This window comes from Phaseolus vulgaris, chromosome 11 (genome assembly GCF_000499845.2).
Source record: "Phaseolus vulgaris cultivar G19833 chromosome 11, P. vulgaris v2.0, whole genome shotgun sequence".
In the NCBI taxonomy this organism is placed as follows: Eukaryota; Viridiplantae; Streptophyta; class Magnoliopsida; order Fabales; family Fabaceae; genus Phaseolus; species Phaseolus vulgaris.
The window spans coordinates 51,754,260-51,760,259 of NC_023749.2; the positions used below are offsets into that span (position 1 = coordinate 51,754,260).

The window sequence follows — 6,000 nt, forward strand, 5'->3', positions numbered from 1 at the left end:
GAACATGCTGAATGTCAACATTTATGCAGGGAAACTACTGATCTCTGTTTTGGTAGTGCTGGTATTTTGTGTTAGCTCTCATCATTGTTACACCATTTTTATTCTGCATTTGTCTCCTTATAGGAGCTTATGTCATAGATCATATGCTGAATCATATTCCTTATGCATGTTTTAAGATTTCTTCTTCTTCCTTTTAATAAATACTCTTGTATTTCAAAATTTTAAAACATGTAACAATGTTAGAACAACTTATACTAGTTATAAATATTTGGATCTAAAGTCAGACTGGGATTTGGACCAAAGCGCTGATGATCTAGCCAAAGAAAGGAATGCAACTGTATTGTATATAGTTAGAATTTTTGGACATAGTTGGAATTTTTGGAATTTTTTCTGTGTTTTAGTATTTTAGAAAAACAGAAAAATGAGTTTTGATGTGGTTGGTGAGAATGGATGGAATTTAGAAGGAAAATTAGAGGAGTAGAAAATTGCAACAGAATTTAATGAATATGATGGAAACAAAATGATGGCTACTCATTCATTGATGGACAACAGCTGTGAAGGTTTGTGTTGAGTGGTGACCTTAAACTAAACCATCATTCATAACAAAACATCTTCTTACTACTCTTCTCATCATCACTCATATCTCTCCACTAACTCTTTTCCATTCACATTTTCTACCATGGCTGCTGAATTCATTACCAATGCTCTTGTCTCCACCTTCGTTGAGACCACCATTGACAATTTGGCTTCTCGTTTTGGAGACATATTTCGTGGAAAAAAATACAAGGAGCAGCTAACCAACTTGAAGCTGAAGCTCCTAGCACTTGATGTTGTGACTGATGATGCAGAACAGAAACAATTCACAGATCCACGTGTCAGAGAATGGCTTCTCTCATCTAAGAGCTTCGTGATTGATGCAGAGGATCTCTTGGATGAAATAGATAATGCACTCTCCAAAAGCCAAGTGGAAGCTCAGTCTCAGGGTGCTATTAAAAAGGTATTCAATTCCCTCAAATTTTCTTTTGTCAGTTTCTTTAAAGAAAATGAAATTGAAACAAGGATAGAACAAATCATTGCGGTCTTAGAAGATCTTGAAAACCGCAGCAAAATTCTAGACTTGAAAAAGACTGATGATGTTGGGGTCAGATCCGGTAGTAGATTATCATCTACATCTTTGCCAAACGAAACTGATATCTATGGCAGAGAACATGACAAACAATTTGTCTTTAACTGGCTCACATCCGACACTCACAACAACCTATCAATACTTTCTATTGTGGGAATGGGAGGGGTGGGTAAGACCACTCTTGCTCAACATGTATTCAATGACCCAAGGATGGATGAAACTAATAAATTTGATGTCAAAGCTTGGGTTTGTGTTTCAGATGAATTTGATGTTTTCAAGGTATCAAAAACAATTCTTGAGCATGTTACTAAACCCACTGATGATGACACTAGAGATCTGGAGATGGTTCACAGAAGATTAAAAAAAGAATTGACGGGGAAGAAATTTTTTCTTGTTTTGGATGACATTTGGAACGAAAACCAACCTAAATGGGAGGAAGTGCGAAAGCCCCTTGTTTTCGGAGCCCAAGGGAGTAGGATTCTAGTGACTACACGTAGTAAGGAAGTTGCTTCTACCATGCGGTCTGAGGAACACTCCCTAGAACAACTACAAGAAGATGATTGTTGGAAGTTGTTTGCTAAACACGCATTCCGAGATGATGATACTCAACCCAATCAAGAGTGCAGGGAGATTGGCATGAAGATTGTTAAAAAATGTAAAGGACTACCTCTTGCCTTAAAAGCAATGGGAAGCATGTTATATAACAAATCGTATGTTTCAGAGTGGCAAACTGTATTCCAAAGCGAAATATGGGAATTTTCAAAAGAGCGTTGTGATATTATTCCCGCTTTAGCATTGAGCTATATTCACCTTCCTTCCCATCTCAAGGTATGCTTTGCTTACTGCGCCCTATTCCCCAAGGATTATGAGTTTGTAAAGGAAGATTTGATTCAGTTGTGGATGACTGAAAATCATTGTCGTCAACATAGGACTCCAGAAGAAGTTTGCCAACAATACTTCAATGATCTACTATCAAGGTCCTTTTTCCAACAATCACATGAAAAATCACATGAATATAAAGAAGTATTTTTCATGCATGACCTTCTACATGATTTGGCAAAATATGTCGGTGGAGGCCTATACTTCACGTGCGAACTTGATCAAACAGAAAAGATGTAGAAAGTAACTCGTCATTTTTCATTTGGTTACTCCCGAGGTTCTGATAGGTTTGGAACTTTATGTAATGCAGAAAGCTTACGTACATTTGTGTCGATACATAGTTTCTTTGGGGGTTTCAAAATGTCGATACATGAATTGTTCTCCAAGTTTAAGTTCATACGAATCTTATCTCTGTCTCATTGTTCTGACCTTCAATGGTTACCTGACTCTGTTGCCAATCTTGAGCATCTTCGTTCCTTAGACCTATCCAATACTGACATAAAAAGACTAAATGAAAAGATATGTTTACTCTCCCACTTGCAAATACTGAAGTTGAACTATTGTAAAGTTTTGAAGCAGTTGCCTTCAAATTTGTATTTACTCACCAATTTGTGTCGCCTTGAGTTTAAAGGAACTAAAGTGACGAAGGTGCCACCGTATTTGGGGAAACTGAAGAATCTTAAAATAGTAATGGGTTCCTTTAATGTTGGCCATGATAGGGAGTTGGGTATTCAACGGCTAGGAGAGCTCAACCTTGAGGGAAGTCTAATAATTCAGGGGCTGCAGAATGTTGAGAATTCCCTGGATGCATTAGAAGCAGATTTGCAGAATAAAACACACCTTGTGGCGCTGAAGTTGGCATGGGAGTCTGATCAGAATTCTAATGATTCAAATGATCGGAACTCTAATGATTCCAAAAAGGAAGAAGAGGTAATTGAGAATCTGCAACCTTCCAAAAACTTAAAGAAGTTGTCAATCTGTAGGTATGGTGGGAAACGATTTCCAAATTGGTTACTAGAAAATTCACTGTGGAATATGACGTCCGTAGTGTTGGAAGAATGTAAATCTTGTGAACGTTTACCTCCCCTTGGACTTTTGCCATTTCTGAAGTTCTTGAGGATTAGAAACCTTGATGGGATAATGACAATTGATGGTGATTTTTATGGTAGCAACTCTTGTTCATTTAAATCCCTTGAAACATTGGACTTCTTATTTCTGAGTCGATGGGAAAAGTGGGACTGCCAAGCTGTGGGTGCTTTTCCACGTCTGCGAAGGCTGCACATAGCATATTGTAAGAAGTTGAAAGGACAGCTACCAGAGCAACTTAATCCTTTGGAAACACTACGAATTATATACTGCCCACAACTTCAGACTTCTGCTCCTAGGGCTCTAGATTTAGAACTATATCACTAGGGAGAGCTGCAGTTAGAGTGGGGTCCAATGAAAAGGCTCACAGTGGATTCTATCTATGATGATTGGCTCTCTCTACGAAGTTTTCCACTGGATTTGTGCCCAACACTCAAGATGCTTAATCTCAGTAAGATTGGTAATCTAGAGATGATTTCACAAAGTCTCATCCATAATCATCTAGAAGAGCTGACACTCAATTCTTGTCCTAAATTTCAATCATTGCCTGGAAGCATGCATTTGCTGCTTCCATCTCTGAGGGAGTTATCCATAAGACAATGTTCAGGACTACAGGCGTTCCCTGACGGAGGTTTGCCATCAAATCTCCAAACTCTGAAAATACAAGGTTGTTTAGTACTCGAGTCATTTCCTAATGAAGGTTGGCCATCAAATCTCCAGACTTTAGTAATAGAAGATTGTCCAAGACTTAAGTCGTTCTCTGACAGAGGTTTCCCATCAAATCTCCAAACTCTGAAAATACAAGGTTGTTTAGTACTTGAGTCATTTCTTGATGAAGGTTTGCCATCAAATCTCCAGAGTTTAGTAATAGAAGATTGTCCAAGACTTAAGTCGTTCCCCGACAGAGGTCTTCCATCAAATCTCCAAACTCTGACAATACAAGGTTGTTTAGTACTTGAGTCATTTCCTGATGAAGGTTGGCCATCAAATCTCCAGACTTTAGTAATAGAAGATTGTCCAAGACTTAAGCCGTTACCTGAGAGAGGTTTCCCATCAAATCTCCAGACTTTGAAAATTGAAGGTTGTTTAGTACCTGAGTCATTCCCCGGCGAAGGTTTGTCATCAAATCTCCAGACTATAACAATAAAAGATTGTCCAAGACTTAAGTTGTTCCCTCACAGAAGTCTCCCATCAAATCTCCAAACTCTGACAATAAAAGGTTGTTCAGTACTTGAGTCGTTCTCTGACGAAGGTTTCCCACAAAATCTCAAAACTTTAGAAATAAAAGATTGTCCAAGACTTAAGTCCTTCCCTGGCGGAGGTTTACCATCAAATCTCAAGAATCTGACAATCAGTAATTGCTCTAGACTTGTTGGCTCACTGAAAGGAGCTTTCACAGACAGTTCTTCTTTGGAATGGTTGTGGATTAAAAAAGTAGATGCAAAATGTTTTCCTAATGAAGGTTTGCTTCCACTCTCTCTTACTTATCTAAGCATCTCTGATTGTCCAAATCTAGAAAAACTGGACTCCAAGGGTCTCCATCAACTCTCATCCCTTCAGATTTTGTATCTTAAGAACTGCCCCAATCTCCAACGCTTACCGGAAGAGGGTCTTCCCAAATCAATTTCAGAACTTGATATTAGTGATTGTCCTTTGCTGCAAACGAGTTGCCAAAAAGATGGAGGCGAAGACTGAAAAAAGATTATCGATGATTGTATCAAGGATGTTTCCGATAGTGATGAATAGTGATGCATTTGGTGGGTTAGTAATATTTGTTTTTGTTTACAATGTGTTACCTTCTAACAATTCATTCCTTTTCCTTTTTACATTACAATTACTAGTACAAAATGCTTTCAACTTTTTATTGCAACTACTCCTAGGTAGTTTCCTGTAAATCATCTAAACTAAAAACTTAATTCAGACAAAAATGAGGATGCCAAAGATAATAAATATGTGTTGTAAAAAACACTTATAAAGTATGCATAAAATAATAATTTTTTTTATTAATTGTCATAATTATATAATAAAAACATTTTTTTTTCATGATTAAGAATGTATGGAAATTTAAAAAAAAATTAATCAAAAGAAGAATGCAAAGGATAGAAAGAGGTAAAAGAATATTAAAAGAAAAAATACAGGTATCGAATACTATTAAAAGAATATTATGATTGTATAGCAATTATCATAATACTATTATATGAAATTTAAATTTTAAATTATCGAATATTTATTTGTTTTATGATAATTAATTAATCAAAGGTAAAATTCAGCCACTGTATCAGTAAAGTATTAGATGCTTAATATATGACATTAGCCTATCACATTTAAATGCTTAATAAATTATAGTATGGATTACTCAACTTTTTTGAATCTTAAGTATCCTGTGTTGTTCAAATTCAGAGACAACAGCAGACGTAACCTTACCTAATTGTCTCCAAAACAGAGAAAGAGGGAACTCAAAATTCATTTCAAAGTTCATTTCAATATTCGATATACCTGCATAATGACACTTGTTTAAGGCAATGTTATGCTTGCTTAATTCAGGAAGTGTGATTCAAACTAGTATGTATATATATCAAACTCACTTTCCAAATGGAAAAACAAACTCATCAATCACACAAAAATGATTGATTGTGAAAGTGGATGCAGAATATTTTCCTGATGAAGGTTTGCTTCCATTCTCTTACTTCTCTAGCCATCTCTGATTGTCCAAATCTTAAAAAACTGGACGTCTGCATCAACTCTCATCTCTCAAAACATTGGAACTTCAAAACTGCCCCAACCTGCAAGGCATACTCGAGGAGGATCTTCCCAAATTAATTTCACATTTTTCAATTCGGGGCAACTGCCCTTTGCTCAAACAGGGTTACCAGAAAGTTGGGGAAGACTGGGAAAAGATTGCTCACATT

At 36.6% G+C, this 6,000-nt stretch overlaps 1 pseudogene; it reads left to right on the top strand.

The window, feature by feature from the left end:
- The first annotated feature begins 548 nt into the window (after positions 1-548).
- Positions 549-4,878, top strand: LOC137810264 (putative disease resistance RPP13-like protein 1; annotated as a pseudogene).
- Positions 4,879-6,000: the final 1,122 nt, after the last annotated feature.